Source organism: Sus scrofa, chromosome 17 (genome assembly GCF_054392235.1).
Source record: "Sus scrofa isolate SSC_HxYL_T2T_F1_AM1 chromosome 17, Sscrofa_HxYL_maternal_Yorkshire_Landrace_v2.0, whole genome shotgun sequence".
Classification (NCBI taxonomy): Eukaryota; Metazoa; Chordata; class Mammalia; order Artiodactyla; family Suidae; genus Sus; species Sus scrofa.
In genome coordinates, this window is record NC_139399.1 from 68,815,001 (window position 1) to 68,837,343 (window position 22,343).

At 55.7% G+C, this 22,343-nt stretch overlaps 1 protein-coding gene across 3 annotated transcripts in view; it reads left to right on the forward strand.

Annotated features, from left to right (window-relative positions):
• The window catches only part of CDH4 (cadherin 4), a 495,180-nt gene that overhangs the window by 123,172 nt on the left and 349,665 nt on the right, over positions 1-22,343 (forward strand). The window lies entirely within an intron of this gene.

Consider the following 22,343-nt stretch of genomic DNA (forward strand, 5'->3'; position numbering starts at 1 on the left):
TGTAAATAATTCGGCAGTGGACGTGGGAATGCAGATATCCTTTCAATATCCTGTTTTCATTTCCTTTGAATAAATACCCGGAATTGAGAATCGCTAGATCATATGATGGCTCTATTTTTGACGTTTTGAGGAACCTCCATACTGTTTCCGTAGGGGCTGAACCAATTTATAACCCAGCCAGCAATGCCTAAGTTCCGCTTTTCTCGGCATTCTGGCCAGGGCGTGTTAGCTCTTGTCTTCTTGATGATGGCCGTTCTAACAGGTGTGAGGTGGTGTCTTGTGTGGTTTGACTTCCCTGGTGGTGGCTGTGTTGAGCACCTTTCGTGTACCTGTTGATGGTCTGGTCTCTATGTCTTCTTTGGGAAAGTGTCTGCTTAGTTCCTCTGCCCATTTTTTGATTGCATTGCTTTTGTTCTTGTTTTTTGCTCTTGAATGCTCTTGGCTATTTGAGTAGTTTGGGTACTAACCCCGTAGCAGATGGATGATGTGTACATATTTTCTCCCCTTCAGTAGGTCACCTTTTCCTTTCATTGGTGGTTTTCTTTACTGCACTGAAGGGTGTGAGTTAGACGTAATCCCTCTTGTTTATTTTTGCTTTTTGCTGTCAAATGCAAAAAGTCGTCTCCAATACTGATGTCAGGGAGTTCACCTCACCTTACAGCGTACAGCTCGCCACCCGTGCCCTCGTCTAGGCCTTCTGCGACTGCAGGCCTCAGGTTCCCGTCCTTAGGCCATTCTGAGTCAGTGTCTGTGGGTGGCATGGGATGGTGCGCAGTCTCGTTCTTTTGCACGTGGTCGTCCAGGTTTCCCAGCACCATGGAGGGGACTGTCCTAGCCCCATTGCATTTCTCTGGCTCCTTTGTCAGCTGTTAATTGACCACAGATGTGTGGGTTTTATCTCTGGTGTCTCCAGTCTGTTCTCCTGATCTCTGTGCCTGTTTTTATGCCAGTAAGTTACTGTTTTGATTCCTAAATCTTGGTGATAAAATTTGCAATCAGGATGTATGATACTTCTAGCTTTATTCTACTTTTAGAGATGGCTCTGGCTATTTGGGATCTTTTATGGCTCCATTCACATTTTAGGATTTTTTTTTCCTATTTCTGTGGCAAAATGTCATGGGAATTTTGATAGGGATTGCAGTGATTCTATAGATTGAGCAGTGTGGAAATTTTAACAGTGTTAACTCTCCCAGTCCGTGTCGTTCCATTTGTTTGTTTTTTTCAGTTTCTTTCATTAATGTCTTAACCGTTTTCATTGTACAATTCTTTCACCTCCTTGGTTAAATTCATTCCTACGTATTTTATTCTTTTTGATGTAATTATAAATGGGATTGTTCATTTCTCTTCCTGATAGCTGGTTATTAGTGTATAGAAATGCAAAAGATTTTCATGTATTGATTTTGCACCCTGCAGCCTTACTGAATTTGTTTATTGGTTCTAACCGTTTTTTGGTGGCGTCTTAGGGTTTTCTGTGTATGATACCACGTCACTCAGTGAAGTAAAGGGTTTACGCCTTCTTCTCTGATTCCGATGCCTCTGTTCTTCTTCTTGCCACTTGCTCTGGGTAGGACGTCCAATACTGTGTTGGAGAGGAGTGGGGAGAGGGGCACCCTTGTCTTGTTCCTAGTCTTGGAGGGAAGCTTTCAGCTTTGCTCCGGCGAGTGTGAGGTTAGCTACGCCGAGCTTGTCATGCGTGGCCCTTATTATGGTGAGGTCTGTTCTCTCAACGCCCACTTTCTAGAGAGTTTTTATCATGAATGGATGTTGAGCACAAGGTTTCTGGGTGTGATTCCAGGGACTGTGGGTTTATGCATCTTAGTGAAAGGCAGTTCTTTGAGGGGTTAAATCAGGACTCTCTTCTCTGACTCATGCACTTGGGGCAGGGGGCGTCTGCACACAGACATGGGGTGTACATCGTGGGACTGGACACTTGCAGGTGGGAGTGGCTTTGACCCAAGGAGAGGCTGGGCGGAGCTGGTGTTTGAAAGCAGTCACGACGCAGCGGGACTGGCCCAGCCCCGCAGAGCTGGCCCGAGCTCCAGGATGCAACCCCCGTTCTGTGGCCCGCTTCCTCCTCAAGCACAGGCCTCTGCTCGGGCCGTGCAGCCTGGGTCTCCAGGAGACCCGCGCTCTCTCTCTCTCATCTGGGTTCTCCCTCCCCCGCCCCCAGACCAGCAAACCTGCTGAGGTCTCCTCTTCTGCCATGAACCAGCTGTGGGGTGTGGGACACGCCGAAGCACCAGCCGTTTCCTCTAAAAACATCGCAGGTGTGGAGTTCCCGTCGTGGCGCAGTGGTTAACGAATCCGACTAGGAACCATGAGGTTGCGGGTTCGGTCCCTGCCCTTGCTCAGTGGGTTAACGATCCGGCGTTGCCGTGAGCTGTGGTGTAGGTTGCAGATGCGGCTCGGATCCCGCGTTGCTGTGGCTCTGGCGTAGGCCGGTGGCTACAGCTCCGATTCAACCCCTAGCCTGGGAACCTCCATATGCCGTGGGAGCGGCCCAAGAAATAGCAACAACAACAACAAAAGACAAGAAGACAAAAAAAAAAAAAAAAAAGAAAGAAAAAAGAAAAAAAAAACATCGCAGGTGTGAGCAAGCACCTCAGGGTTCGAGTCCAGCCATCGGGACATCCTCCTTCTGAGCTGACTCTTCCCAACAGCCGTCCACACACGCCCAGCCCGTCCTGATACCTCCGGGGCGCTGAGATTAGCTCCGTGGACCTGGGAGCCAATCTCTAGCTGTTCGCCTCTCAGAATGTTGGTTTTTTCAGACTCGCATTATTTGGTTTACTGCCTCAAACAGTTCTGGGCGGGCTGGAGACGGACGGGGGTGGGGGACAGCCGAGTAGACTTGACTTGTCCCTGGGCCTTTGTTCTGAAGGTGCCAAGAGGCTGAGCCCTAGGGGCCGGACACCAGCCTCTTAGCCCGGCAGTGCGCCGTGCCAGCTGGGCGTCTTTTACTCCAAAGGCACGTTGGCACCCCTCTGCCTCAGGCTTTCTGTCTGGACACTTCCTACCCTGTAGGAGGTGCATGGGTCTGGGCCCACCCACCTCCGGGCTCCCACTCCTGAAGGCCTGGCTGTGTCTCTCTGCCCCCAAGCCAGCAAAGGCCGTCCCCACTCCAGGCCTTTGCCCCTGCTGGTCCCTCGGCCGAGCTCCCTCCCCTTTATCTGGCCATCTCCAGCTCGCCCTTTGGGCCCTGGCTTAACCGGCCCCCCGCAGAGGTCTTCCCGGCCCCTGTGCCTAGCAAACCCCTATGGTGTCTCTGCACCGTCCCCTCCTAGCCGTCAGTCCCGACCGATTCGGCGCTCCGTGGCCTCAGGCCCATGCTGTCTTGTTGGCAGACATTGCGGCCCATTGTGTGTAGTGTCCTGGGAAGCACCCAGTATACAGAGGCGCCTACTGCATGCGCTGTTTGCAAAGCCTGTATCCTCTCGTGGAATTGCAACCAGACCCTCTGAGTGAGTTCAGGGAGCCCCATTTTACCAAATGCGGGGAGGTGAGGAGGCCTTGGGCCCTCGGCAGGAGAAGCACCTGGCTCCTTCCCAGCATAGCCCTGGGCCATCTGGGTCAGGGGTTTGGGCGGCTGCAGGAAGCCTCTGCTCTGAGAAGGAGCCTCTCTCTGCTGCAGGGCCACCTGCAGGGGGCGCTGGGGTGGGGGGAACAGGATGGGCCAGGCCTGGTGGGGCTGGATCTGAAACAGGATGAAAGGGCTGGCCGAGAGAAACTGTTTGCAGATGCCTCTCACTCTGGTACTGGAGTGAGACGTCTCAGCAGGGAGAGCCGTCACCTCTGTCCTATGAGCACCGGAGTATAGGGTGTCTGCCTCCACGTGGTCCCTGCGGGCCGGGACAATCTCACTACAACATCCATTAACTTCTTTTGCCAGTAAAAAGAAAATAAATGGCCCCAGCCATTTTGGAAAACCACATGGCAGGCTGTTTAAAACGCACCTGTGCACTTCCAGTGACCCAGCTACTCCCCTCCAAGACTGTGCCCAGCGGAAGTGCCTGGTGCAGCCACGTTCCAGAAGGTCCACAGCAGCTTTCTTCGTAGCAGTCCAGAGTCGGGACGGCCAGGTGCCCACCCGTCTGGTGGGCTGGGCAGATAAAGCAGGGCGTCTTCACTGGACAGGACAACATGGACACAGAACATGTGAACAGCATGGATGAGGAGTGACCCGAGGCTGCAGGTGGATCTCAAGATGTGACGTCCGTGGAAGTAGCCAGCCTCAAAAGAGTGCGTGACTACAGGACATGGAGCCCAGTGTCAAAACTAGCCCATCGTAATGGAGGTCAGGACCTCTGGAGTTTTGTGGGCGGGTTGACACAGGGGGACACAGAGAGGCCAGGAATCTTCTCTAGCTTGACTGGCCAGTGGTTACAGAGGGTTGTGTGGTCTTAGAAATTCTTTGAGTCTATTCTTTACTCCAAGGGTGTTATACTTCAGTTTCAGAAAATTACCAAGAAAATGACCAGGAACCAGTCACAGGAGAAGACGCCATAATTCTGGACACGATGGAAGCCCAGCGGGACATGGGTGAAGCACATACACAGACTTTTGATCAAAGGAGCTAGACACCGAAGAGAGTGTTCTGGATGCATAGAAGGACAGGGAGTTCTGAGCAGGGTAGAACTTGTCTGCATCACTAGCAGTCGGGCAGTGGTGTCTCTTTGGGGTGGAGGATGTTCCGTGACTGGAGGGCATTAGGGGCCTTTGGGGTGGCAGTTGCACAGGAGTCAGTGTAAATCCGTCAAGCTGGGCACCCGTGACACCTAGAGTTTCCCTGGAGATGCTGCATTTCGTGAAAACAACAAAAAGAAGCCCCGAGCTTGGCTGATGGTCACGGGGTAGGGGGCGGTGGTTAAGAGGACGTGCTCCCTCGGCCTGGCTCGGGAGCTGAGCCAGTGAGGAGGGAAGGTGGGGGACATGGGGCAGCGGGGCCACCCCGTACCTGCCCACCGTCAGCCCCTGGAGACGCGACTTGTTTGGAGCACATGAGGGGAAGTGGATTTAGGGATTACTCTCTACTTTTCACTAAACTCACCTTCACAAAGTAGACAAGTGGCCTTAAAATATTCCGCAGAGGAGCCGTAGGCTGGGGACAGCCCTCACCGTGTCGGCGTCAGGTGAACCGGAGAGCTCCAGAGCTGACGCCCTCGTGGGCGTGGGGCGGCCCTTCCCCGCCGGAGGCAGAGGCAGGAAGCAAAAGCAGACAAGCGATGCTCCTGTCACCTGTGAGCCCCAAACGCGCACGGTTGTCAAGCGGGCTCCTCAAAATGTGAAGCTACGTGCATTACCGCTTTAGAGGAAGCCTCTCCCAGCCTCTCCCACCGGACACCCCGTGCCTTCCAAGGAGACACTGCAGCACATTTATAAATGTGCAAATACCCACATAATCAGGGTGCCCACTGAAACAGGCCTTCTGCCCATGGGGTGCCTGAGCACGCTCGTAGACCTCTCCTCTGGCACGTTCAGGGTCTGGCTGCGGACTCCGAAATAGGACACGGGCGCAGGGGGAGGCCTGTGCCCACTGCGGATGCTGCGGCCCCGGCCTTTGTCCCACTACGTCGGGTCCCTCCTGCGCCAGCCCTGCCTGGCCTGAACAGCCAAGGGGGTGCTCCCATCTCGGCTGCACCGGCCGATGGCCGAGCTTCCACAGCGTCCGCCACAGAGACCGTGTGTGTGGAGCCCCGGCTCTTTCCCTCTGGCTCTGGTTTTGTTTGATTCGCATCTGGGCTTCGTTCACATGGACTCAGGTGACGCTTTGAGAAAGCACCCTTGCGGGAGACGGCGCAGAGCCCCCCCCCCACACACACACGCCTTGCATTGCCTCCCTTCTTGTGCGTGGCAGGCACATTGGTCATTTGCTTTGTTTTCACTTGAGATCTACACACTCAGACCCTCTGATTTCTATGTCACGAATGCGCTCCACGCGGCTCTGATGAAACGTGTCCTTCTCTCTCTGTGCATCCAGGCGAACAGTCCTGTTGTAATGCAGACTAGACTTCTCCCGTGGCTTCTGGAACCTTCCACCACCTGGCCTCTGCCTCCTTCCCCAGCTGGGACCCCATCACCCCTCATCACACATTCACACACACATGCACTCTAATTAACATGCATGTGCAGGCACATAATACACAAGGCCCTGTGCGTGCATGCAGGCATGTGCATGTGGCCATGCACCAGATGCATGTACAGGCTTAAAAATGAACATGCATGTGCACATACACAAGCTAAAACTCGAGCCCCTACCTGGGCCTGTGGGGCTTCATGCAGGAGAGGCACCTGCGGCCTCAGGCCCTCACCTGTGCAAGCACATCTGAGGAAGGATGGCAGAGGCCGGGTGCCAGGCCCGGGCACCAGAGCCAGACACCCTCCTTCCGGAGAAACAAAAGCCTCTGCAGGAGATAGTCAGATCCACACAGTAGGACAAGGCTGTGTAGGCAGGGCTGGGGCCCAACTCAGAGGCCTGGAAGACCGGCCTTGAAGCTGCGTCTTGAGGGATGAGGTTTACTGGTGAGAGGTGGGCCAGGGAGATGGCCATGCAGGTGAGGGTGCAGGGCAGAGGTTTGGGGTCCGGAAACTCCAAGGGTGGACCCTGGACAGTCTCCGTCTTTGGGGGTTTATTGCTGCTGCTGCTCCACCCACCGTCCAGGTGGGGCCCTTGTGCACCCGGCACGCGGCCCGGCCCAGCACATGGCCCAGCCAGCCGCAGCCCCACCCGCACACACGGTCCTTCACCGGCCCGCAGGCTGCACACATCTTGTCTTCCAGCCAAGTCTGCAGCTGTGCGGTGCAGGGCTCACCAGCCTCCCAGCAGCGTGTCTTCACACTTGAGGGCCACCCTCACTGCAGGACAGGCTCAGCCCTGAAGCTGGAGCCACCACTTGGTCCCCTTGGAGGGGGTCCCTGAGGGACGGTCAGTGGAGGCCAGGGCGGTGCCCTGGCATGGAGGCAGGGAGCCCCAGGACAGGGAGGGTGGGGCAGGTCCCTGTGTGAATACCAGTCGGAGGAAGGCACCTGCTGGGACGAAGCCCTGAGGCCAAGCCCGGGGGCCTTGAGGGGGGAAGACGCTGCGGGGATTGCTGTGGGATGAGGCGGCGAGAGGCAGCCGAAGGCTGTCCACGGCCCTGTAAACATCCCAGGCCCAGCACCCTCGCACCCGGCCAGCAGGTATGGTTGGTGCTGCCTGGACAGGATCTCATCATGGCCTTGGGCCAGCCAAGACACCAAAGCATGTCCACACTCTCTGTCTGGCAAGTCAGGGAACCACAGCAGACGACTGGCCGCGCGTCCCTCTGGGGCGAGACCACCCATGGTCTTTGCAGTTAAAAACCTGATGAAGAGGGATTCATTTTATGAGAAAACAAAAGCAGGAAAATCAAAGGACAGAGGAATGCATTGTATATATATATAGAGAGAGAGAGATTTAGTAGATGTTACTAGTGTTTTATTTTTAATCTGATAGCTAATGGAATAATGACATTTTTCCACGGAGCAGAATGTTTTAACCCAGCTGATTGTAACTTAACATATTGCAGATGAGAAATACAGGGAAATGTAGATACATGTCGAATAATATGTCCTACAAAATGTTACCTGCGGCTCATACACACCGTCGACGCAGGGCTTCAGTTCAGCGCCCGTGCGCCCTGCGAGGTCGGTAGGACTGTGGGCACCTGGGTCCTGGCGTTGCAGGTGGAGAGTTGCAGAATCTCGGCGTCTTCCTCAGTTCTGAGCGTCACAGGAGGCAGAGAACACGCTTGCCCGTTGGCTAATTCCTTGCCCATCGCCTGCATGTCCGTTTCCTGTGTGAGTGGCTCCCGTAGATCCAACGGTGATCCCGCCAGCGTGGCCGACGACATTGAGACTGTGCCAGGCGGGCTGGGCCTTTCCAGACGTTCAGGCTCAGAGTGTGGCCTGGCTGTCCAGGGTCCCCTGGCTGTCGACACCCAGGGGGTGTTGACACCAGCGGTGGTAGCAGAGGCTGGTAGCCGGATGCTTCCTGGGGAGGACTGAGGCGGGAGCAGGTGCCTGGCCCTCCTTCAGGACTGTTGCAGAAGCACAGGACGTATGCAGGGGTGTGTTTGAGTGTTTAGGATTTCAAAATAAAGATACTCTTCTAATAAAGATCTTGCTCATGACCTTTTATGTAATACCAGCTGTCGGCTCGTGGCTAACTGTTAGTAATTTCTCTGTTACGTTACTGCGTTCCTCGTAGGTGGTGTTTTTTTTAATAATGTCCGTGTCACTCGTTTATAACCAAAGTGAGCGCTGTGTGTATGATGTCAACTCCAGGTCTAATTAGGAGAAGAAAAATCCGAGCAGTGGGGCCTCATGGGCTGGCATCTTCGGAACAAGCAATTAAAACAGTCTCGATGGCAGCCGCAGAGCTTCCTGCTGCATTTGCAGACAGTGAGCAGGGAACGCCCTTATCTTTTCCACTCCCGTTTCCAGCGCTGTGCTCCCAGCCCTGCAGTGGAGACCTTTGCCCTGTGTCGTGTGAGGAACGCTGGTTCTGTGTGGTGGCAGCTGGCCGTGTTCTGCCCAACTCTGTCTGTCCTGCACTGCTCCACGGATGGGCTCGGTGGCCAGTTTCCTGGTGGGCCGGGAGGGAGGGTGCGTCTTTCTTCCGGCACAAGCAGATCTAAAGGCCAAGGGCGTTAGCAGTTTTCCTGCGGGGTTTGAGGGACTGTTGCATGAAATCAGAGCAGCATCTTCTCTGACTTCCAGTTTACGTGTCATCTTGCATTAATCAGAACTGTTTCCCAGATGAGGTTGGTTGTGGGCCACCTGGCCCCTTCCAGCTGCTCAGCTCCATCAGTTCCACCTCTCTACACCGCCCCCCCCACCCCCCCGTCCTCCCCTTCCACAGTGTTCTCCGCCTTTCCAAGCTGCAGCCTCCAGGCTCCCGAACAGGACCGTCTCTGTGCAGCCTCTGGGTTGGGCAGCCCCTGCACTGGCTTCTGCCTGGAATGCCGTTCTAGACCGCAGATTTCAGGACAAGCACATGCTATCTGGTCATTATTTACTTTCGTATCAGTGGCACTCTCTCCACCCACCCCTCACACCAGGCAGTCAGCACATGCATATCGACAGGGACCCCTGGTTCCAGCATGGCAGAGTGACTGGCATCAGACCACTCACCAAAAATCAAAGGCTGCATTCGGTGGGAGGTAAGAAGACTTGAAAGCGTCAGAAAACAACCACAGCATCTAGGACTCGGGGGGCCAGAATCTCAGAGAAGAGAGAGCTGCAGAGAACGGAGGCCGACGTCTTTGTGGCATTTCCCCACTGGCTGCTGGCGTCTAGCTGCACATCCTCGTGGGAGAGAGACCAGGCAGGAAGCGGCTGCTCAGGGGTGGGGAGGGTAGGCGGGTGGGAAGGCTCAGAGCCTCCTGAGGCTGGGAAGAGGGGTTCATCCAAAGTCCACAGGAAGGGGACCTGCGGCACTGCCCGCCATGGCAGAGATGGGAGCTCCTGGATCCTGACACACGGTGGGAGAGCTCCATGGGAGTGTAAGCACGTGCCGTGCCCCAGGAACCCCACTCTGGGCGGCATCCCTGACAGACACATGCAGGTGGGCACCAGAAGGCAAACAGGCATACCCTCCGCAGCAGCCTTCATCCCCCAGACAGCGAGTGCGGAGTGCGCATGGCAGTGGGCTGGACAATGACAGGTTCTGTGCAGCGGGCCCTCTGCCTCTTCCAGGAGGGGTGAGCCTGCCTCCCTTCCGGGGCGGCCCCTGCAGACACCATGTTGGCAGGAGGCAGAGCGGTGCTCACCTTTGCAGGTGGGCACTGGGCTAGGGCCCAGGGGCTTCCGCGGTCCCAGTGATGGATGCTCCTGACACAGCGGGTGTGTCACTTTGAAAGGGCATCGAGCTCTACCCTGATGGTTATGCTTTTCACTGTGGGTGTCTTAGCAGAAATCTCAGCTAAACAGGCAGGAGACGGTGGGTAGGTGGGCGGGTGGGTAGGTGGGCAGAAGAGACCGTTTCTGCTGACTGTGCCCTGGGACGGTTGTGCACAGAGCTGTTTCCCCACGTTCTTAGTGCTTTGTACTCTTCTTCCACTTCTGCAGAAATTGTCTTAGATGCAAGTTGTTTGTATTTTCCAGACTCTGGTTCCGTGTTCACAGGGATGACAATAAAGTGATGATGATATAGATGCGGCTTGTAGGCTGCTCACTCTTTCCAGATACCATTCTTCCTACTCATCTTTAAAACGGCTCTGGAGGTAGAGGCCATTCTAACCTCCATCTCACAGAGCTGACAGACCCGAGCCTCAGAGAGCTTGTTCGGCTTGCCCAGAGTCACACAGCCAGTGTCAGAGGTGGCGTCCAAGCCAAGGCAGCCTCCGCACCTACCTGTGCTCTGGCTGCCGGGCCCTGTCACCTCTCCTAGCAGTGAGGTGGATGGGGGGGTCAGCTTGTTCAAGGCCAAGTGTGCGCTAGATCCGTAGAGAACACAGCAGCCCTGGGTCTCCGGTACCAGCAGGAAGTCAGGGCCAGTATTGGATGGATGGATGGACGGATGGATGGATGGATGGATGGATGGAAGGAAGGGGTCCAGTGTGTGTTTCCTTGGAAGCCTCCCTCTGAGCCTTTCTGGCACCTGCAAGTATAAGTGATTCCTGAGCAAAGCACCAGAGACACAGGCGTGCCTGAGTGCCCAGGACAGGGCTGGGACCTGGGCTGCTTGTGTGGTGGTGCCTGTCAGAACAGGTTCTCAGCCACCCCCCCACCCCCCCCCCCGGGGGTTGGGCCCTTGAAGCTCTAACAAGCTCCCAGGAGGCACTGCTCCACTTGGCTGAGGGACAGCCCGAGAGGCAGGACGTCGGGAGCTCTCCCACCTTTGGTTGGTGCTGCGTCTCTTGCAACAACACTTAATAATTTCCCTAAACCCTCTGTTAATTGGACTAAGCAGAGAGCTAACGAGGGACTATGTCTAGGGCAGATCTTAAGGGCTCTGCAGAGCGGGTGGGTCATGCAGAGGAGGGTCCGGTTTTTCAGCAGCTCCCCCCCCGAGCCTGAGTCTGCGCTTGGCTTTGAAGCCCGCTCATCAGCGTGCCAGGCGGCCTTCTGCCTCGAGGCCATTTATAGTGCCGAAGCTTGTGAAGCTAAAACAGTTTGATGTGTAATTGCAGCAGGAAATGGGAAGCCTGCTGAGCGTGGCAGGATATAGTGCCTTATCGCCCGTTATGTGCGGCGGCTGCTCGCCGGAATTGCCAGCAGATCCGCACCAGCGACACAACGGTGACATTTTTCATGGGCCGCCGTGTCCTGGATCAACACTGCAGCGGTGCGATTAGAGGAGGTAAAGGCAGGAAACAATCACAGCGTCGCCGGTGACAGATCCGTCGTGAGTCCTGCCTCCCTTCTTACTCCCTGCTGTCTGGTGCGATATGCAAAGCGGCTTCTCCAGAAGCCTCACACCTTCACATCACCTGGAAGTGGAACTGGATTTGGTGGCCTGCGTGTAATTTATAGCGCTCCGCCGGTGCGCTTCAGCTCTCCTTTAGCTCAAAGTGTGCTCTTTATTTCCTCCTGGCCAGCAGCCAGAGAAAGAAACCGGGGCGTTCCTTTGGGTTCCCAGCGCCCAGGCCCGCGCTCCCCTGTGGAAGTGGGTTTTCACCTGTCCTGGCTCTTCCCTGGTGAGAGGGGCCCAGCCTCCCAAATGCCCCAGGATGAGACGCCGCCTTCTGCAGAGGTGCCGCCGTCAGCGTGAACAGAAGAGCTGCCATCGGCATCAGCAGAGGAACCTTCTGGAGCTGTGTTTTCCTACTTGGCTGTAACGCTCCGCTTCCATATACGGAATGGAAGTGAGATGCCTGCCAGGAATCACCTGCCAAATGAAGCGCATCCCTAAGGGGTGTGGGGGGCTTCAGCCTCGAAGCTTCATGGAAATAGTTTCCTTTTAAACAAACAAGCACCCCCCGCCGCCCCGCCGCCGCCACTATTTCGGATCACAGAGTCCCACAGAGGGAAGAGGTCTGACAGATCTGAAGCTCCAGTGAGGAAAATCTTGCCTGGTCAAAATTACTCTTTCTGTTTTTAATCAAGATTTTGGAGAGAAAGCTTACGTACGATAAACTGTACCCCTTTGAAGTGTTAGGTTGCGGCAAGTGTGACTTTTGACAGGTGGGTACACTCATGAAACCACCGCCATAACCAACATTTAGAAAAGCTCGCTCTGCCTCTTGGCAGCCAACCCTCCTCGCCGCCGTCCCCTGGCAACCACTCCTCAGCCTACTGTCACTGCAGACGAGTTGGCACTTACTGCGCTTGCACGGGAAGGGGCTCCCCTGATGCAGGACGCCCCGCCCCGCCCCGCCCCGCCCGTCTTGTTGGGGCCTCTGCTGTCACTGTCCTCGTCGTCCCTGGTTTGGAGCACAGTTTTGCTGCGTCTCCTGCGGATGGACGTTTTGGATCGTTGCTTGGTTTCTGCTGTTGTGAGTAAAGCTGCTGGAAACCTCAGGGCCCGGGTCCCCCATGTCTCACCTGTGGGGAGAACGCCCAGGCGCAGAGGCCACGGGGAGGGTGGCTTGCCCCCCTCGCCCCGGTTTTCCAAAGAGGTTGCGCCGTCTCACCTTCTTACCAGCACCTGAGCCTTCCGCTTCCTGTCCCGCAGGTGGCGGGGTCAGGCCTTCCGACGACGGCCGTTGTGGCGAGTGTGTCAGGGATCTCGCGGGGGTGAATGTTCATTTCCCCGGAGACTCGCAGGTGGGGCCCCGACCCGTGTGCTCTGCTCGTTTGCACGGCTGCTTCTGCGACGTGTCTACTACGACTCCTGCCCCGTCCTCCATTCTGTTGTTTGTCTTCTCGTCGTTACCAAACCAAACTCGGGGCTGCTCTCTATTAGGGTTTGTGCTAAGCCCATCCCCTGCTGCGGGACGTGGCGAGGGAAGGTACAGCGTTCACGGCAGGGCCCCGCAGGAGAGCGGGCAGCTCACGCACGAGGCCCAAACTCCCCGATGGCTTCTAGGGAAGGGTTTTTAAAGCGAAAGTGGGGCGAGGCTGTCAGGGTAGACGATGGGTGCGTGTGCAGTGATGCTGAGGTCGCAGGGCGATAGCAGTCCCCCTGTGCTTCAGCCAGTCTGCATCTGCAGGCTGGTGGGCAGCAGGCACTTAACTTCCTCCACCTGGTGGGGGTCTCGGGGCCTGCAGAACAGCTCAAGGACGGGGCTTAGTATCCTATCCACAGCCTAAAGGTCCTTGACTTTGTTTTATGGCTAAACCGTTATTATTTTGTCTTGCTTGACTATTTCCCTTTGTTTCTACATTTTCTCAGTTCTCTGATTAGTTTTGCTCTTTGGAACTCAGGGAAGGCCTAAGAGGCTAAAGCTTTCCTACCAACAAGAGGCAGGGGACATGGGAGGGAGTCTGTTGCCCGGAAGGCCCCTCTGGTCCTGCATGGTTTCAGTATCAGTAGTGAGGTGGTCTTTATACCTCCTAGATGCAATTTCTGTCTGTCTGTCTGTCTGTCTGTCTGTCTGTATTAAAACATTCTCTGCCACCCTGTTTCCTGGGGAGTGTCTTTCAAAGAGCAAAAGCTCTCATTTTGGCAACACCCAGTTTGTCAGTTTTTCTTCTTGGGCTTTGCGCTTTCTGGGTTCTAGCAAAGAACCCTCTTCCGCAGCAAAGTCACAGCATCTTTTCTCCATTGCTTTCGTCTGCAGGCTTCAGAGTCTTCGCTTCTACCTTCAGATCTGTGGTCTGTTCCAGGTTAGACGTTACGGATGGAGTGAGTTAAGGACCAGTGCCTCTTTCCTCTGAGGACGCCCGGCTGTTCCAGCCTCATTTGCTGGAAAGACCTTCCTTTTCCTGTTCTGTTACCTTGGCAGTTTTGTCAAGTACCAGTTGACCCTCTGCGAGCGACCCTGCCCTTAGATCATCTTATTCTGTGCATTTCTGTAAAGGACATATTTCTGTCAACACCGCTGGCCGTGATGACTGCATCTTCATAGGAAATCTCAAGATCTGGGAGTCTAGGCCATCCGGTTTGATTCTTTTCAAAATGTCTTTGGCTCATCAGGGTTTTTTGCATTTTCTTTTCTTTTCTTTTTTACCTTTTATTTATTTATTTTATTTTTTTAATTATTTCCCCAATACAATTTTTTTTCCTACTCTATAGCATGGTGACCCAGTTATACACACACATTCTGTTTTCTCACATTACCAGGCTCCATCATAAGTGACTAGACGTAGTTCCTAGCACTACACTGCAGGATCTCATTGCTAATCCGTTCCAAAGGCAGTAGGTTGCACCATGAACCCCAAGCTCCCAATCCACCCCGTTCCCTCCCCCTCCCCCTTGGCAACCACAAGTCTGTTCTCCAAGTCCATGATTTTCTTTTCTGTGGAAAGGTTCATTTGTGCCCTATATTAGATTCCAGGTGTAGGTGACATCATATGGTATTTGTCTTTCTCTTTCTGACTTCAACTCAAAATGGCTTAAAGACTTAAATATAAGACAAGACACCTTCAAACTCCTGGAAGAGAACACAGGCAAAACACTCTCTGACATCAACCTTATTACGAATGTTTGCTCAGGTCAGTCTCCCAAAGCAACAGAAATAAGAGCAAAAATAAACCGATGGGACCTAATCAAACTGAAAAGCTTTTGCACAGCAAAGGAAACCAAAAAGAAAACAAAAAGACAGCTTACGAAATAGGAGAAAATAGCTTCAAAGGATGCAACGGACAAGGGCTTAATCTCTAGAATATACAAGCAACTTACACAACTCAACAGCAAAAAAGCCAACCACCCAATGGAAAAATGGGCAAAAGACCTGATAGACGTTTTTCCAAGGAAGATCTGCAAATGGCCAACAAGCACATGAAAAAATGCTCAACATCACTGATTATTAGAGAAATTAAATCAAAACTACCGTGAGATACCATCTCACACATGTCAGAATGGCCATCATTTATAAGTCCGCAAATAACAAGTGCTGGAGGGGGTGTGGAGAAAAGGGAACCCTCCTGCACGGCTGGTGGGAATGTAAGCTGGTACAACCACTATGGAGAACAGTATGCAGGTACCTTAGAAAACTATGCAAAGAACGACCATATGACCCAGCAGTCCCACTCTTGGGCACATATCCAGACAAAACTTTCCTTGAAAAAGACACGTGCACCCACATGTTCATTGCAGCACTATTCACAATAGCCAAGACATGCATTTTCATATACATTTTAGAATCTGTTTGTCAATTTCTTTAAAAAAAAAAAAAGCCTCTACTGGAATTTTGATTGGGATTGTCAGGTCACTCTTGAAAATCACGTACGTTGCCTCTAAGGGCCGAGTGCAAGGCTTTGGGTGTGTCACACTTGGTGTGGGTTAAGTCTCACGCATGCAGACGTGTTAGGAGTTCCTGTGTTTCCGCAGTGTAGTGGCTACACGTCTGCCTGATAGAAGTGGAGAGCCAGGAAACCAGGGCAGGGCTCGGGCCTCTGCCTGCCTTCCCAGAGCCTCCCTTTCTGGGAGTGAGGGGGCTGGAGGGGTTCCAGGGCATTCCTGCCAGGGTTCAGCACTGTCTTCTCGCTTAGACTCTGACTTTAATGTGCGTTAAGAGTGGTTTATTGTTAAATAAAATATAGCACTTTGCAGGTGAGCTACAAACTGCGTAGTGAGATCTGAATCCAGCCCCCCTACTGCTTGGCCAGCTTGGTCTTTCTTGGGTGGCCTGGCGTTCTTGCGTCCGGACCGTCGGTCTCACGTGCCCTGGGAGGGGGTGAACACCATGGCGTTCTTCAAGGACTTCTGTCCTGAGGCGGGCGAGGTGTGGCTTTCCCGGGGTCACTTCGCCCCGCGGGGATCAGAGGTCCAGTCAGGCAGTAGCTCGTGGGTCACTGCCCGGGCGAGAGCTGGCGTGCAGCTCCTACCCGCTGTGACTCCCTCGGTTTTCTGAATGGTCCTTGTTAGAGATGCAGGATCTAATTCAGCCCGGCTCTAAGAAGGCCCTGAGCGAGCCCGGGCCTCTCTCTGCCTTTGAGAGAGTAATGGACCCATATGGGAGAATTCGTGTGCAACTCTAAGCCCCGAGTCAGACACCTCGGGGTAAACGTGGGTGATTGTGGGACATTGCAGTGCATTCCTGAGATAGATCGCTCATTCGCCGAGCTCGGAGAGACCAGATCAGGTTGCATTAGAGGCCGCGGGCTCTTCCCCACCTAGTCCGGCCCTCCTTTGGGGAGAGACGGCGAGCTTTACAGAGCGCTCCGTGTGGAAAGCTGCGGGGGAAATTGCCTCCGTGGCACTGGTCCTGGGAGAGATGCCTGCCTCTCGCTCGTTTAGGCGCGTGAGGGGACTCCATAAACTCTTACCTGCGTCACGGGATGCTCACTTTCCAGGCCCAAGCCCCACCTCCTCCCCTGTCATGCAGAGGCCACCAGAAAGCGCGCCTCCTGGGTGTGACGGGCAGGAGGGCAGTGCCAGGCCGGCAGCAGCTTTCAGACAGCCTGTGCAAGGCAGGGAGCTCCTCCCTCACCTGCTGTCCCTGCTTTGGCCCCCGGCTCCTTTTCCTGCTCCTTCCACCCCCCCATTCTAAAGCTCACTAGGGCCTCTGGTAATTTTACTGTGTGCCTTCGGACCCCACCATGGCACAGCGTAGCTGGAACAGCAACTTGGTCGTCTTCCCTTTTCCGGGTGCCGCCTTTACCCCAGCGCCACCCACATGTACCAAGTTGGATTCACTGGCGCTTTGCTCAAGCCAGACTGTGGCAGCAAACATGGTTCTTCTGAACACGCCAAGTTGCAGGGTCCATGATGATCGGTTTGTTGTAACTACAGCCGACTGTGCCCGCCTGATCTCTGCGTCTTCAGAATCTTCTAACCCCTGGGGGGTGTGGAGTCCGTTGTGTGCCCATTTACAGAAAACTGAGGCTTGTGGGGCCCCATGACCCGCCCCAGGCCAGGCAGTCAGAGCCAGAGGAAAGAGAATTCAAACCCGTATCTGTGGGACCTGGCCTGTCTCCTGCCCTGAGCACAGCCCCAGGGAATTCACCTCTGACACTCTTACCCAGCTGAGCTCCCCAGCAGGACGCGGCTGGCCGCTGGCTCTCCGCGGATGCCCAGTCCAGCCTTGTTTGTACCCCCAACCGTGTGCACCCAGGGGTGGCAGGGGGAGCACGATTGAGAAGGGGAGGAGGGGGCAAGAGAGGCTCCAGGAGGGCCTGCTGTCACCCCAGGCCCAGCCTGCCCATGGTGGTGCCCAGAGCCCTCCCACCCCTAGAAGGCCTGTTGCTCATGCTCCGGTTTTAGGTGCTGCCCGACACCCCAAGGGACATCCTGCAGTTCCACTCACAGGACACAGGATCCGACCCCTGGTGCCCCTCCTCGCTCATCCTCTGTCCCCGGACTGGCTCATCCACTGTGCTGGTGACTCATGGCATCTTGCCCCCGCCAGGGCCTGGCTGCTGAACCTGCCTTGTAAACGGATTCGCCGCTTTCCTTGCAGAGGCTTCCACTTAAGGATGGATTCGCAGCCCTCAGCAGCCACTGTACTGAGAGCTCTCAGGGTGGGTGGGCCCACAGGAGGGGCTGACAGGACCTGTGCCTTCCGGTCAGTCCCGGGGACCGGGTCTAACTGTGGAGGTGAGGGGCCTGGGGTGCCCCTCTGGCGGGGGCAGCGTCCCCAGGCCCGCAGTGCGGGTAGGGGCCTCGCAGGGCTTGGGGCCGCCTCCTCTTGGACCTTTGGAGCCGACTTTCTGCACTCCGGCCACACCGTCTCCTCGCAGGGCCTTTCCGCGAGCTCTTCCTTCTGCCTGGGGGGCCCATCCTGGGCCCCATTAGCCCTGGTCAGATCCCTGACCTCTCCAAGTGGGCCAGGTCCTCCTGGTCTCGGCTGAGGCTCGCCTTGCTCCTCTCCGCAGCGCTGCCACGGTCACCGTGTGCGCAGAGAGTGTGGACCGGCTTTCCCCACCAGCCAGGCGTCCTGCCATTCCACTGACTCTGCCCACCAGAGTGGGCTCAGACCCCACGGGTTCAGGGCAGAGTCCCCCAAAAGACACCCCCCTTCTGATGCCACATGTCTTGAAGGGTCCCCAGGCCACCTGTACTTCCGGCCAACTGGCTATAAATTCTAGACGTCCCATGACCCCCTTAGATGTAACATTTCAGTGGGAGACCCCACAGAACTCAGGAAGGCAGCACATCTGATCACGGTTTTGCACCGAGGGACGTGTGCAGGGCGAGACCTGGGAGGCAGGGCACGGCCTCCTCGCCAGCACTTGAGTGCTCACCAACCTGGAAGCCCCACGGAGCCCCCGGCCAGGGTTTCTGTGGGCTTCATTGCCAGGCGTGGTTTACATCGCTGACCGTGTGAGTGCCCCCTCCCCAGAGGTCAGGCCTCAGAGTCTGGGCAAGCGGTTAATTTTTCTGCTGAACAGCCCCTATCTTAAAACTGGGGGCCCACAGTGAGTCACCTCATCAGCATCACAAAGACACTCCCTCACTCAGGAAACCCGAGGGTTTTAGCAGCTCCATGCCAGGGACCAGGACAAAGACCCAATTCTTGCTACACAGCAGTGTGGTTGTTTCATTCTTGTCTGCCCCCCAGTAAGCTCGGAAAGGGCAGGGCCTTGCCGCTTCCCTCTGCTGTGTCTTAGCACCCAGCACAGAGCCTGGAGCGGGGTGCTCCCAAAATAACATAAGAAGGCGCGGTGGCGGCGCGCCGGCAGCCGCCCTGGGGGGACACGGAGGGAAACTGTTCCCCAAAATGCCAGGGCAGCTGTGGAGGCCCCGCCCCGCCGTCCGCCCAGGTTCCGGCCTTTGCTCTTTGTAGCTGCTTCCCATCCAGAGACGTGGCTCCTCAGGCAAGTCCCAGGCCCACGGAGGACTGTGTATTTACCTCGACGTGGGTTTTTCTTCCCTTTTCACTGTATATTCTTCTTCTCTGGCAAGATCCCCGTTTTCTCTGGACCTGTGCTTGGAATGATAGCGTTTGGCCACGGAGGGGCAAGGGTTAGGGTTAGGGTCCCCTCCCGTGACACCACAGAAACGGGGGCACCGGCGGACCCGCCTCTGCTCCTTGTCTTGGGCAGGGTGCCGGCGCCCATTGCTGGGCGAGGTGTCTGGCCCCCTTGGTCCCGAGAGCAGCTGTAATCAGAGTCTCGGCGACACGGGCCACGCCGCAGGGAGCGCGTGCTGGCTGGGCCGGCTTAGAAATGGGTCTTCCGTGCATTCAGGTAACCAACAAATGAGAGGGTTTTTCTTCTGCTCCCAAGTGTGGTGCTTTCCACTGGGCAAGTCAGGCTGCCTGTGCTCCATGTAAGGGGAACTAAGTCCCGGGGGCCTGGAAGGACGGTGCCAGGGTAGCCGCTCCCCTCATGTAGACACGCCCTGCGAGGCTGAAGGGAAGCCTCTTCTGGGCCTGGGCCGTCCCCTCGGAACCCCGAAGTCACGCTCGTAATTCCAAGGGGACGGGCCATTCCCAGCCCGGAGGTCAGCCAGCTTCCGCCACTAAGGTCCGGACGGCACAGCCTCTGCCTCATGCCCCCTGCTTCCCTTGCTGCTCAGCCTACGGCACATCCGGGAAACTGCCCCCGACGTGCAGTCTGGGTGCCAGGAGCAGTGCCGGCTCACAGCGGCTCAGACCAGCAGGCACGGGGACAGTCGTCTGCCGGCGCCCGAGCCTGTCTCTTGGGCACTGCTGATTCAGTGTCCCCAGCTGGACAGACGTGCTACCTGTTCCCCTGGTTGATGGGTCCAGTTTTCCCAACGATGCCCTGAATGAAAGACCCAGCATTTGAGAAGATGTACTGAATTTTTTTCAGTGTCTGCTTTCGTGAGAATAAGCATCCCCACCAGGAGGACAACGCAGCTCCCGGGAGGAGTTCCCACGAGCACCCGGGAAAACCCACCCCGTGTCACGCGGGCGGGGTCCTCCGAGCAGCCAGGAGACCTTCCTCTAAGCCCCAGTTTTATAGCATGTGTTTTGTTCTCCTTGCAGAGACCTCATAAATCAACTGGGCACATTTTACTCTAAAAGAAATGCTTTCTGTGTGAAGCACTTTCTTCAAGATTTGCTCTTTCCTCGGCGGTTTGGGACAGTGCGCAACGACCCGTGGCCGTGGTCGGGTGGCCGTGGCCCTTCACTGCGGGCGCAGCACATCTGCGCTTCTGCACAGCCCGTCCGCGCGTCCGACCTGCAAGCAGGTGGGTGGGGACGCTGCGCTGAAGCCGCTGTCGCTCAGAAAGAGTGTCCTGCGCTTTAGAAAGGTCTGCCAACACGCTGCAGCACCGTTGTGGTCGGACGCTGAAGGAACCCGTCCAGAGAGTCAGCCCACTCCTCGCCTGACAGAAAGTAAATGCTGCCGTCTGGTCACAGCGAGCCCGTCCCCAGTCCCCGACAGCAGAGCCCGGTGCCCCTGGCAAATAGCAAAAGTTTGGGAAAAGGTTTCGCTCATAAAATACACCCCGAGAGCAAAATTCCTTTACTAGTCACACAGTGGAAACGTGTCGGGCCAAGTGTTTGAACGCTTCTTTTATTTTTCCTCTCAGCACAGCATTTGTCTTCTGTGTTGACTGTTCTGACTGAATTTATTTTTAACTTTTAAAAGACTTGTCTCTTAACTGGGAAATAGTTTGACTCTTTGTCAAAATGGTCAAAACACCCTCGGTGCTTTGAAGTCGTGTTCCTGAAGACGCGGGCCTGTCAGTTAGAAGCGGGCGCCCAGGAAGAGGGTTGGTGCGTGTCGCTCGTCTCCTCCCGCACACAAGCCTCCCCGGACGCGGACGCGGGGCCTCACGCAGCAGCACGCCGCCCACCCCGGGCTCGCGGAGCTGTGGCGGGACGCCCGCCTGGCGACGGGCCCGGCCGGACCCTCCGCCCGGGGTCGCCCAGGCGCTCGCCTCGGTTGGCGGTTGGGGCTGGAGCCAAGGCCCAGGCTGGCGCACGCACGGGGCCGTCACCTGGCAGACGGGCTGCAGCCGTGGTCTGGATGGGGTTCAGGCTCCTCGCAGGCTGGGAACTAGGTTCGGAGCCGGTGTGTCGCGCAAGAGCCTTCTAAGAGCCCAGGTGGAAGCCTGCTCCTAAAGCAGGCCTCGAAGACCAGGACGGTCCTTCCCTCGGCCTGCTGCTGGGCAGAGCGGCCAGCGGCCGGTTCAGGCTCAAGGGGAGGGCCGTAGCAGCCCCTCTGGGCGGAAGGTAAGGAGAGATGGGTGGCGCCGTCCTTGGAGGCCACCGAGCACAGCCCTGGTGGCAGGTCCCCACACCCTGGCTCGCCGTGTCACCCCGTTACGAGGCAGATGGGCAAGAGAAAGACACTCGTGTGAGGCCGCTCCTGCACTGAGTTCCCGCTCAGGCATCCCCTACACCCTCCTTCTGGGTCGGTCTTAGCTGATTGTTCAGAGGGGCAGATGGCACGTGCAAGCCACGGATGCAATGCCAGTGGATGGCAAAGGGACCCTGCAACATAACGCAGGAAATACAAGATTTCATGAAGCTGAGGAGCGCATTTGGGGAAACCGTTACCGGCAGATGAGGGGGAGGTGAAGGTCGACCGGGAAAGCAAGGGCGAGGCGAGGATCGGTTTTTGCCAAGAGTGGTGCGTGTTCGTCAGGAAAGAGTCACTGAAATGCCAGATGATCAGGAGAGCACCTTGGAGACGTTAGTGAGATCGTAGCCTGTTTTCTGTAAAGATCACTCTCTACCACTGGACTCTAGAATCTAGTCGTATGTAGAAAGAACATCCATAGGGGCTGCCATTGACTTTTGTTAGCAAGTTACGCCCACAAAAGAGACACTCCTGGAATTACTCCTTTGCTCTAAAAATCAGCATTTAGTTGCAATTATAATTGAATTTTATTGAATATAAAAATTATATTATGCATATATTTTAAAATGTTTTGTTATTGATATTAAATATCTGACTTGCACTATTTACTATAAAATTTCAACCCATTTCCTGTGGGTTAAGTGTCTCCGTGAGAGTCTGGCTTGCCTCCTGTGACCAGGACCTCCCGAGTGACCAGGCTGGGATTCCAGCCTTCCACTTAGGGGTGTCAGGCTCTTCGGAGCAGGTGCTGTGGTTGACACCGGGCAGGGTCCTGGTGTCCCAGGTTGCCACACGCTTTGCTGAGGCAGAGTGAGGAGCGGGAGAGGATCCGGCTCCATATCAGCAGACAGGTGCTGCTGCCCCGCGAGGACGTGGCTACGGGATGAGCCGGGCGAGCACGTCTGCAGGCAGATGCCCGCCCCCCGCCCCCGGAGGCGATCACAGCCATCAGCACAGACGGGTCTGAGACGGAAGTTTCTTTTGAGTCCAGGCAGAACTTGAAAGACGTTTCCTTGTCGAGCTTCAGTCTTGGGCTGGGAGGATGGGCTTCTTTGCAC